The 12247-nt window shown below is 43.9% G+C and overlaps 1 pseudogene; it reads left to right on the top strand.

The window, feature by feature from the left end:
* The first annotated feature begins 3932 nt into the window (after positions 1 to 3932).
* LOC135197636 (uncharacterized) overlaps positions 3933 to 12247 on the top strand; it is a 49779-nt pseudogene continuing 41464 nt past the window's right edge.

Below are 12247 nucleotides of genomic sequence, written 5' to 3'. Positions count from 1 at the left end.
CCTGGCGCTCGTCCTGAAACTGAGGGGATTGGACATCTCGAACTCGTTCGAGATCTCCTTGCTGATGAGGAGCTTCGAAAGGTCTTGCCCACCCAGGGAACTCAGGCCCCCTGCGTGGGATGTGGACTCTCGTCCTTAGGAGTTTGACTCGAACGCCGTTCGAGCCACTCCGAGAGTCGTCAGACAGGGATCTGACCCTCAAGACCCTCTTCTTGCTGGCCCTGGCATCGGCGAAGAGAGTAGGGGAACTTCATGGTCTTTCCTATGATGTACGACACTCCAGGGGATGGGGATCTGTGACGCTCGATTTCGTCCCGAACTTCGTTGCGAAGACTCAGAAACCGTCGATCCCTGACGACAGGTTCGAGTCATTCACGATTCCCTCCCTATTGGACTTCACCGATAATGATGCGGATGAGATGCTGCTTTGTCCTGTGAGGGCGCTACGGCGCTATCTGAAGAGAACTCGACACCTCAGGCCTAGTGTCGACGCCTCTTCGTTAGCAACCGGGGTAAACCAAGAAAGAAGATCCAAGAACACTCTTCATTCTGGCTGCGTGAGGTCATCAGGAGGGCGTATGAGGCTGATGGTATGACGACATCCGTATGTCCCGTCCGAGAGCTCACGAAGTCAGAAGTATTGGCCCCTCGTTGGCGTTTCGTAAGAACTTCTCCGTGGCGCAGGTCCTGGAAGGCAGGGGTCTGGTCTAACCAGACTACCTTTACGTCCTTCTACCTCGGGATATTGCCCACAGGTCCTTGGATACCTTTTCCTTGGGACCCGTGGTGGCTGCTCAACAGTTGTAGCTAACCCAGACCTCGCAGGCTGAAACAGCATCGAGTCCTGGTGTGACTGTGTGGATGGATGTGTGAATGAGTGATGAGTGACTGGCTCCCTCTTCCCGTCTTTTCCATACTCCTCTACCTGTGGGCAGAGGGCCACGGTCGTACTACGCGGATGAGGGACGAGATGCAGGTGAGCTATATGACAGAGCCCCATCCATATCCCTTTCACTATGGGATAGGAGCAGAATATCCACCACTTCCTTCTACAACGGGGGGGAAGTGGATGCCTACAAGAGTCAAACCCATGACTTTATATTTGCTCCTGTACAGGAACAAGTTTCTTACATTGCTGGTACGAAGAGATCGCTTGCCTCTCTCTTAGTACTCGGTCCAGAGGTCTGACCATTGATCCTGCGGTGCACACCCCGATCAATCGGACAGAGGCTTGGATCCCTCCCTCGCTCTTACGACCAGGGAGGCTTCCAAGGTTGGCGAACACCAGTCTGTTCACAAAAGACTCAGTTCCTCCCACCAAGAAGTGAGTCTTCCTATTGTAAAAGGACCGAAGGTTTTGTATGCCGTGTGTCGGAACAAATGACAATTTGTCCAAATTGCATTTTTCCTAACTATACAAACCTGAGGTCCTTTTACACATAGCCCCACCTCATGCCACCCCTCACTCTGCTGCAGTTTTTGCTTGGGCCAAAAGCAAAAGTGATTTGTTTACCTCCCAGTCGCGCGCGCGCGCCTGTCGGACAAGCAGTTAACTACCGAACCCCTTGTTCGAAAGCTTACGACCTATCCAGCTGCCGCTAGTACCTTCCTATTGTAAAAGGACCTCAGGTTTGTATAGTTAGGAAAAATGCAATTTTGGACAAATTGTCATATTACAAGGTAAGAATGAATTCAGTTCAAACCATGACCCCGGGAATAAAAAGTTTCATACTTTCAGTAATATAGGCAACAAAATGTTGTTTTATTGTGATGATTACAACTGCAATCTTGAGTAAGATCAATAAACGTTATCATACATAACGCTAACATTGTTCAAAATGATTGCTGGGAAAGATGATTTTCGTCACTGTTCAAAACCAGTACATCCCACGGTAGCCGCCATATTGGATTTCAAAACTGCCTTGAAAAAATATTTTACGAAGAGCGTCACATGCTTATAGGTCCTATGGGGCTTTCATATATCACTTATGTTGACGAAACTTCAATCTTTTGAATGGTATGCTTGGAGTTGTAATTGTATTCTTGTTTCACCATTTAAATATCGAGTGAATAAGACCTGAAAACTGTGATAAGGGTTGGTAGTCACTGGTGTTTTCCCCTATTGAAAAAGTAACTCGATTCTGACTCAAATTTAAGTAATTATTTTTCGGAATTAGAACATTCTTTTAAGTCCTGTATTATGACGTCACAACATCTTGACTTTCGTACCTATTGTAAATGAATTGCTATACTCAACTTTCTTGCAGAACAGTTTACCAGTTATTTATGCAGATTGCTATCAGCTGTTCATGTAATGTTATATTCGTAATGGGCATATATATCTTTATTATTTACTTTTTGGATATATGAAGATGTTTTACTGCCGGATTACCGCCGCAGTATGACGCAATCGCTTTCACTCCCTGAGCCCCTGTCTGTTTTCGCAAAAATAAGAAAATTATGGGGCCTAATTTGCAATGACCAGAAAGTCGTTAAAAGAGAGGAAAAAGGTAGCATTGAGGGGCATATGTTTTGATTGAGAAAAATACAAATTTATACAATAGCTAGCTTGTAAAAAATACTTGATTACAAAAAACTTGATTGACAACCAAGCAGCATACCTACTATCTATGGGTTTCAGAAACAGTGCAAGCACGTTTTTGGCAATATCTATGTAACAAACACTCGTATCAGAACGAGATTTTGCTATAGTGTATTACACCCAGTTCCTTAATTTATAAGGGTATCCTGAATCACTAATCATAAAGAATAACGACATTTGTCCTTGTACCAAGAGACAAAAACTCCATTATCCAGAAATGAATACGAACACGCGTAAAAAGCTCCACCTACCCTCTCCCCACACCTCCACCGCCGGTATAGGTCCAACTCGGCCCATAACCATCTCGGCCCATTCAATGTAACCAACTCGGCCCATCGCCTGTGCCAAGTTGGCCCATTTGTACTAGCCAACTCGGCCCATTTTTGAAATAGCCTACTGCAGAACACACGCACAGCAATATTACGCAATGATAGGTGTAAAAGTTTTATTATTCCTTTCCAAACATAATTTAATGACTAAAATAATGTGGTGGGATCACAAGCTTGAAAAAACAGGCTCTAACCCACCCACACACACACACACACACACACACACACACACACACACACACACACACACACACACACACACACACACACACACACACATTGTCAAATGGAACTCCATAACTCCTCCATAATAACAACTGCATTTAGAAACAATTATAGGACAAATCGTTTCCCTAAACATTATAAATTATTTGATTGTTGTTTTAACTGTTTGAAAAGAAAGAAATACTGAGAGAGAGGGGACCTAACGTGAGTATTCATTGGCAGTGTGTGGTTAGAAACAAAAAAATATCATGTATGGCGACAGCAAAAGAAGTGGGTAACACTTTTATCAGAAGGCATGCTGAACACTGCCATCCACCCGAGACCTGCTGTGCTGTAAAAAGTAAGGTGTGTACACTCGTAGAGGAAAAGGCAATGGAAGACGTCTTTCACCCTGTTTCTGATATTGTTGACGAGGTACTTCGGGAGCAAGTAAATCCTACCATTCCTCTTTCATGTCTACCGGCTCCATTAAATCTTGCTAGGCAGGGAAATCGTAAACGGAGGCAAATCAACCACGAGAACCGCAAGACCTCGATTTTGAAATTAGCGATGCCCACATTCCTGAACACTTTTTGCAACGGGACATTACTGTCGGAGAAAGACGGCATTTGATATTTGCCACAGATGATCAACTTAAGTTGCTATCTAAAGCGAAGCTGTGGTATGCCGATGCTACTTTCAAAATAGTACGCAAACCATTTACACAACTGTTCAGCATCCATGCATTTGTGAAATATAATGGGCAATTGAAGCAAGTTCCCCTTTTGTTTGCGCTTATGTCAGGAAAAAGGCGCAGTGACTACAAAAAAGTTCTTTGTGAAATAAGAGAGCTGATAGGTGAGCATGCCCTTAAAGTTGAAGAAGTTTTGATTGACTTTGAAGGCAGTGTATGGCGTGCTATTCCCAACATTTTACCAAATGTTACGATCCGTGGTTGTGCTTTCCAGTGGGGCCAGGCTGTGTGGAGGAAAGTGCAAGAATTAGGCCTTCAAAGTTCTTACACAAACGATGTCGGCACTTACAAGTTTTTAAGGCAGTTGTTGTCGCTCCCATATATGCCACAGGAACATATAGAAGAGCTTTTTATCAGGTTTTATAGGAAAGCTGCAGGGGTTAATGAACTCATAAGCCTTTTAAATTATGTGATAGACACTTGGATCAATTCTGCAATATGGCCTCCTCACACGTGGTGCGTCTTCGGTCGGAGTGTCAGAACAAATAATGATGTTGAGGGATGGCATAACAGAATAAACTTAAAGGCAAGGAAAGGCAACTTAAATTTTTATTTACTTTTAAAGCTCCTACATGATGAGGCAAAGATAGTTAATTTACAGGTGCGGCTGCTGTCAGAAGGGAAGGTTTTGAGAAAGCAGCAACATAAGTATAATAAACATCACGACCAACTTGTAAAACTATGGAACAAATATAATAATAATGAAAGATCGGCCAGACAATTACTGAAGGCAGTTTCTCATCATATTGCCATCTATGTTTCTTAAAATGTACATTATTATTTTTAGAAACTTTTAGCAATGTGTTTTACTTTTTATCACTATGTTATTTATAAAGACTACTCTTTCTATTTTCAAACTGTTATACTTACCTCAGAGATTTATTTACAAAGTTACTTGGAAAGAGATAAACGAGACCTTTCTCAGGTCTGATCTCGAAAGAGAGAACAAAACACAATAAAAGAAAATAACACACAATATAATGATAAAAAATAGCTTTAACGAAGTAAATTTGGATGTGGGCCGAGTTGGTACATAGTGGGCCGAGATGGTAGTGGGCCGAGTTGGCAATGGACCGAGTTGGTAGTCACAATGGGCTGACTTGGCGATGGGACGAGTTGGACTACATCCTCCACTCTGGTTCCTTACCTTCCTTTTCACCTTCCTTTCTCAATCTACTCTCTTCTCTGTTGCCAATTGGTATGTGTTCACCCTCCAAACTGGGTATAAGACTTACACAAAACGTGGAAATTGGTGAAATTAGCCTATGTATTGAAAGTATATATACATAGATATTAAAGCAATTTTATCATTATAGCATTACTATGACAACTAGAATTCATGGAAACAGTTTATGATAATGCATCGGCATATGTGTGAAGCTCCACTAATGTGGCAACAATGATTTTGCCATTCTTAGCATGCAAACATTAAAGGTTACATTTATTTCTGGCATACATTTATTAAAAAGATAAAAATACTAATATAGACTTAAATCAATGAAAAGAGCTAGCAAAAAAATAAAAATAATGATAATCCACTAATCGTCATCTGCTCCGCAATGGTTTTCGGCAGCCAGATGTACGACAAGGTTAGAAACATTGGATTGTATCTACTTTAGAAATATCTGTAATTTTTCAGGGTAATTTGGTTGCAAAAAAGGGAGGGATAATAGACATGAATGAATAAACTTTTGAAATAACAAAGTAAAGTTAAACTAAATGATGAGTAAAGGAACAGTAACATGGTTCAAGTGCAATGTGGAGTGAATTAAGACCAAAATGTGTATAATTACAATCAAGTAAGCACTGTGGAGTTTCAGTTGTGATGGCAGTAAGGATAAAACTACTGATTACAAGGTAAAAATGAATTCAGTTCAAACCATGACCACGGTAATAAAAAGTTTCATACTTTCACTAATATAGGCAACAAAATGTTGTTTTATTGTGCTGATTACAACTGCAATCTTGAGTAAGATCAATAAACATTACATATATATACGCTAACATTGTTCAAATGAGTGCTGGGAAGGCTGGGAAAGATGGCGGACAGTCCGTGATTAGACCGGCCAGCCACACCGCCGCCATATTGGATTTCAAAACTGCCTTGAAAACATATTTTACAGAGAGCGTCACATACTTATTTTAGTTCGTATGGGGCTTTCATATATCACATTATGTTGACGAAACTTCAATCATTTGAATGGTATGCTTAAAGTTGTACAGGCAGTCCCTGGGTTACGATGGTCTCGGCTTACGACGTTTCCGAGGACACGACGCTTTTCAATTATATTCATCAGATATTATTTCCAGAGTTACGACGCATGTTCCAGCGTTACGACGCCTACAATGCTCATCTGGCAGATGAAATATGACACCAAAAATGCAAAATAATCAATATTTGAAGGTTTTTTTGATGATAAATGCCATAAGAATGCAGTTTACATAGGTTTTGTTCAATGCACCCAAAGCATTAAAATAAGGGTTTCTTAGGATTTTTGACGATGTTCCGGCTTACAACGCGTCTCAAGAACGGAACCCCTGTCATAACCCGGGGACTGCCTGTAATTGTATTCTTGTTTCACCAGTTAAATATCGAGTTAATAAGACCCGGCCAGCGTGATGATGGTGGAGCATCCGTGATTGTTTACCCATATAGGGTAAACAACCGCATGGACTGGCCAACTCACTGACTACTGCGGCTAGGCCACCCTCTGAAAAAAGTACTTTTAGCACGTCCTGACACCGGAGATGGTCATCAGTCATGAGTTGTTGGTGGTGATAACAGGAGCTCAAGACCTCTACTCTCCTTTCGAAGTAAGTATTCTCTCCAATGTTAGAAATTAAGGCCATATTTTAAGATTTAAACAAAGGTAATGAAAAGGGTGGCCAACGCAGTGCCCACAACCCAAAATATTTAGAAGATTGACACCATCTCGATGTTTGCGGAATTGCTTGTGTCAACAAACTTCCCATTTCCTGTGCTAAATCCGTACACCACTTGTACCCATAGAGGCTGGGGCAGTTTTATCACAACAATCAAAACAAAAACCCGACCTCTAACCAGCACTTATTTGTACTTATTCAAGGGGACTACGGCATTCTTTGCGGCGTTTTGCGCTCTTCAATTGTTTATCAATGTTGTCAATTGGTATGTGTTTACCCTCCAAACTGGGTATAAGACTTACACAAAACCAGGGAAATAAATGAAATTAATGTATTTTATCATTACTGCATTACTATGACTACTGCATTACTACTGCAATTACTATGACTTCTGCATTACTACTGCAATTACTATGACTACAGTGGACCCCCCGTATTCGCGTTCTCCAGATTCGCGGACCCACACATTCGCGGATTTCTCTCGGGAACGTTTCCCTGCATTATTCGCGGTATTTTACACATGCAACTTACCCGGCAGATATATACTTAGCTAATGTCTCTGACGTCCGACAGAATTCAAAACTCGCGGCACACGCCACAGGCAGGTCAGGTGATCACCCCCAATTTCTGTCAGATTTTTTCTGTCGCCGGTGCTAACAACAACTTTGTTGGTAGCTCCTGCATAGAATTTCTTGCTTGCTTCGCCGAGGATTATTTGGGAAGTATTTGATCTTTGGTTGTTGGCATACGCTGTTTTTTGGATTTAGTTGGATAATATGTCTGATTTAACACCTGGAACTCGGTGTTTATTTTAGGGCAGTTGCCTTGTATAATAAGGCGCCTATGAGGTAATGTTAGACTCGCGATAATCTTACGCTAAGTCGGTTGGTATTGCACTTCCATATTCAATGGAGTGTCTTGGGGTTTGAGATCACTTACGAAAGTCGGTATTATCTTCTTGGTTATTACGAAGATGTGTTAAACTCATGATGATTCGGTGATTAGGTGAGGATCTAGTAGAAACCACGAAGTACAAAAATACTTATATTCTGTGAATTTACATGGTGAAGATCAGGTATGATTGTACAAGTCTTCTAATGACGATAGCTTGATCGCTTCTGCCAATGATGATGGCTAATTCTATTCTCTCTACATGATAAAGCTTAGGTAAAGAGGTACAGGTCTTCTAATGACGATAGCTAACTCTATTCTGCTTCTACTACCATCTCAGTTACAAGTTATGAAGGAAGCAGATAGTAGCTCGAATATATGAACATACAATCAGATGACATAGTTACATACGAACACACAATCAAAATGAGACACGCTACAGATCACGTAGGCCGTTTGAATTATAGGTCGCGGTAGTTGTCTCAAGCAGGAGGCTTGGACTAAAGTTTATAAACAATTGAATGACTACAGGTGACGGCATGTTATCTTAGCCTACTTTGTTGTATACGTTCATCTTTAGCGTCTCTAGTCTTGATCACATTCCTGCAAGCAATCTGGTTGACCTCTTTAGTTTAGTCTTTTATATAGAGTATGGAATAACATTCCATATTTTTTATTATGTAAACCACTTACATTTAGAGTATGTGTAAATGAAGGATGCAAGGTGAGGTTACCTAAGGCTACTTTGGGACCCTCACTGTTTGTTTGTGTAAAATGTAGGGGAAGGGATTGTTCAGTTAAGGAATACGTGTGATGCATGCGAGAGTTTAACTGAGGTACAATGGAAAGAGCTAACTGCATACGTGAAAAAATTAGAGAAGGATAGGATTAGGAAAGCTTCGGCTAGAAGTTCAAGTAGATCCTGTTCTGCGGAACAGGATAGTATCTCTAACCCTGCAGTAGCTTTGCCATCTTCCTTTCTGGTTCAGCTCCTTCCCCCGCAGCGAACTCGTAGATGCGTCTGCCGAGAGAGCCGCTGTGGGAGCGTCAATTCGCAATTTGCAACAGCAATTGCGTGATATAGACCAAGGTAAGAGTGAAGTGATAGTGACGTGTGCAGTGTCCCCAGTGCAGTGGAGGGGGCGTCTGACCAACTCCGCATCGCTCCTAGGCCTAGACCTCTTTCAGACTCCCATGCCCAAGGGAGGAGGAATGTCGAAAGCCGCAAGGGGGATATAGAGTATCCCCAACGGTCAGGCGTCCCTTCAGCAGATCCTGTAGGCTCGTCCCAGGCTGCTTTGGAGAGCTATAGGAAAAGCCTCCTAAGGAAGGTTTTTGTTTTTCCGATTCAGATTCGTCCTCTCCTAAGCGTGGATGGAGCTCATCTTCCAAATCGCGCACCCTCTCAAGAGAGCCTGGCCGGAAACCATCAGGAGAAGGCGCTCTTGACTCCAGCCCGGAGCCTTTTCCGGAGTATTCTCCTTCACCTAAGAAGGTTATGAAGTTCTCCTGAATCTTCACCAGAAGGGATTCGTCCTCTACTAAGAAATTCCTGTTGGACCTTCAAGCGAATCTTTCATCCTTAGTGGGCTCTCTTTCGACTAGTAGGTGCAAGGAGCCTTCTCACAGGAAGGACGCCTCTCTTCCAGTTAAGAGCTCTGTTAGGAGGCCTTCTCCTAGTAGGAAGGAGGAGTATAGTAGGCGCTTTTCGCCAGTAAGAACCTCTTCTCCTCCCCGAGAGTAGATGACACCTTTATGCTTCGTCTAGACAGGGAAGATTGTATTCCCCGCGCAGAAGCTCGGATGCTAAGAAGAGTCATAGCGCAAGGCGCCAAGACGTAGGCTCTAGATCCTCTCCTGGTCCTGGTAGGAGTAAGGAGAAAGTCTTCAGACGAGAAGGTAGTGATCGATTAGTATCAGTCGAACGATCTCCTAGGAGTAGGATCGCCTCTTCAAATGGAAGGAAGGACGAGAGAGGGTACGCTCTGCCCATAGGGATAGAAGTGAGAAGGCTCTCCTTCGAAAAGATTTTGATGACTTTTCTAGAAGGCGCCAACGTTCGATAGGACGCCTGGATAATAGAAGCCCTTTACGTTCCTCGAGACCGGTAGCTCGTGATAGGCTTTCCTCAAGGGAGTCAAGCGCCTCTCCTAGCAGGTTCCAAGACTTTGGAAAGAACCTAAACAGGGGTTCGCCGCATTACTCCTGGAAGAGTATCTAGATTGGACGCTTACCAATCTCCTAGCAGGCGTCAAGAGCCTGAAAGGAGCCTAATCTTGGATTCGCTCCCTACTCCTGTAAGACGAGCAAGAGTAGGCGCAAGCTCCTCTCCTCAAAGGCAGCAAGAGCCTAAGAAGAGCCTTGCCAGGGATTCACGCCCTACTCCATGAAGAGGCTCAGGAGTAGGCTCTTGCGCCTCTCCTCGTAGGCTTCAAGAGCCTGAAAGGAGCCTCTGTTCAGACTCGCGCCTTACTCCTGGAGTCACAGAAGAGTAGGCTCAAGCGCCTCTCCTCACAGGCGCCAAGAGCCTGAAAGGATCCTGACTCTGGATTCGCGCCCTACTCATAGTAGGCGCTCGAGAGTGGAAACAAGTGTTTCACCGGATAGGCGCCAAGAGCCTGGGAAAGTAGGCTCTAGATCCTCTCCTATCAGGTATCAAGAACCTGTGGAGCGGCAGGAAGCGGAGGATTCATCTTTCCCGAGGAAGCATATCCCGGGTATTGAACTGGCGGCTTCATCTGGCGAACTTTTGAAGGATAAGAGTCGCTTGCCTGCCAGGACTTCTTCTCCTAAGAAGTCTCCCTCTCCGAACGTAACCTTGGAGGAAGTTTCGGAGGAGGAAGAAACGAAAGAAGTAGGAATCTCTGATTATAAGAGACTTTCGTCACTGCTCCTTCAAGAGTTTGGTGACTCGCTGTGTTCGGCTGATCCTCCTTTCTACAGGATCTCTGCTGTCAAGTACTAAGTTGGCAAAGTCCCCCTCTTTTGTCAAGATGCGGCCAACTCTATGAGAAAGGCCATTAAGAATCTAGAGAACTGGCTCCTGGTTAAGAAGGAGGCAGGTAAGACAGTGTTTTTGTGCCCTCCGTCTAGATTATCAGGTAAGCCTGGTGTCTGGTACGACACGAAGGAACCCATGGGGTTAGGCCTTCCGGCTTCTGCAAACGCGGATTTTTCTGCATTGGTGGACTCATCTAGAAGACGCTCTCTACTGTCAGCTAAAGCATCGTGGGGAATGTGCGAGGTGGACCATTTACTCAAGGGTCTATTTCGCACATTAGGAGCTCTAGCAAAAAGAGTGCAGGATCCGGAGTTTGTGACAATGGAGGTGTTGATCCAGTGTACCTGTCGGGTGCCTGGACAAGGCAGTCATGGATGGATCCACAGAAGTGGCCTCTCTCTTTGGAGCAGGAGTGCTCAAAAAGAGATCAGTATACAGCTCGTTTCTCTCCAAGTCTGTTTCTCCCTTACAGAGAGCCTCTTTGCTTTTTTCCCCACTCTCGGAATACCTGTTTCCTCAGGAGACAGTGAAGGACATTTCTAGATCGCTTTCGGAGAAGGCTACGCAAGATCTTCTTGCCCAGTCCGCCAAGAGGCTTAAACATGCTGTACCGATGCCTAAAAGAGAAGGAGGTACGAATAAAGTGTCCTTCCAACAGCCCTTTCGAGGAAGAACAACCTCGAGACCCGCACTTAAGAGTAGAAGACCGTTTAAAAGAGGACGATCTTCTCGAAGACCATTCTCAAAGCCGCAGTGAGACAGGAGTCCTCCAGACTCCAGTAGGAGCCAGACTTTTGAGGTTCGCGAAGGTCTGGGCTCAGAGAGGGGCAGACAACTGGTCCCTCTCTATCCTCGAGAGAGGATATCTGATCCCTTTCAGGGAAAAACCTCCCTTAACCACCACTCCAATGAATGAATGAATGAATGATTGGAAGTTCTCTGGCATCCTGACATCGAAGGTCATTGACGCCTAAATAACCACCACTCCAAGGGAGTTGGCGGCAAGATACAGAGATCCTTTAAAGAACCAAGCCCTCATACATTCTGGTGCAACAGATGTTGGAAAAGAAGGCTATAGAAAAGGTATTAGACCTTCAATCTCCAGGCTTTTACAATCGCCTCTTCCTGGTACCAAAAGCCTCGGGGGAGTGGAGACCGGTGCTGGACGTAAGCGCCCTAAATCACTTTGCGATCAAAACAATGTTCACAATGGAGACGACTTCATCAGTTCTCTCATCGCTAAGACAAGGGGATTGGATGGTGTCATTGGATCTACAAGATGCCTACTTCATGTACTCATTCATCCCTCGTCCAGAAAGTACCTAAGATTTATGGTACAGGGCCAAGTATTTTAAGTTTCGCGCCTTTGTTTCGGTCTTTCCACAGCTCCCCAAGTTTTCACAGGATTGATGAAAAACGTAGCCATTGGTTTACATTTGAAAGGAATAAGAATATCTCTGTATCTCGACGATTGGCTGATTCGCTCTCAATCCAGGAATCAGTGTCTGGAGGACCTAAGATCGACGTTGGATCTGACTCAGTCCCTGGGACTGTTAGTGAACCTTGGGAAATCCCAGATGGAT

The sequence above is a fragment of the Macrobrachium nipponense genome, chromosome 21 (assembly GCF_015104395.2).
Source record: "Macrobrachium nipponense isolate FS-2020 chromosome 21, ASM1510439v2, whole genome shotgun sequence".
Taxonomy (NCBI): Eukaryota; Metazoa; Arthropoda; class Malacostraca; order Decapoda; family Palaemonidae; genus Macrobrachium; species Macrobrachium nipponense.
Note: the sequence above shows the minus strand (reverse complement) of the source record. Positions and strands in the feature narration are given on the sequence as shown.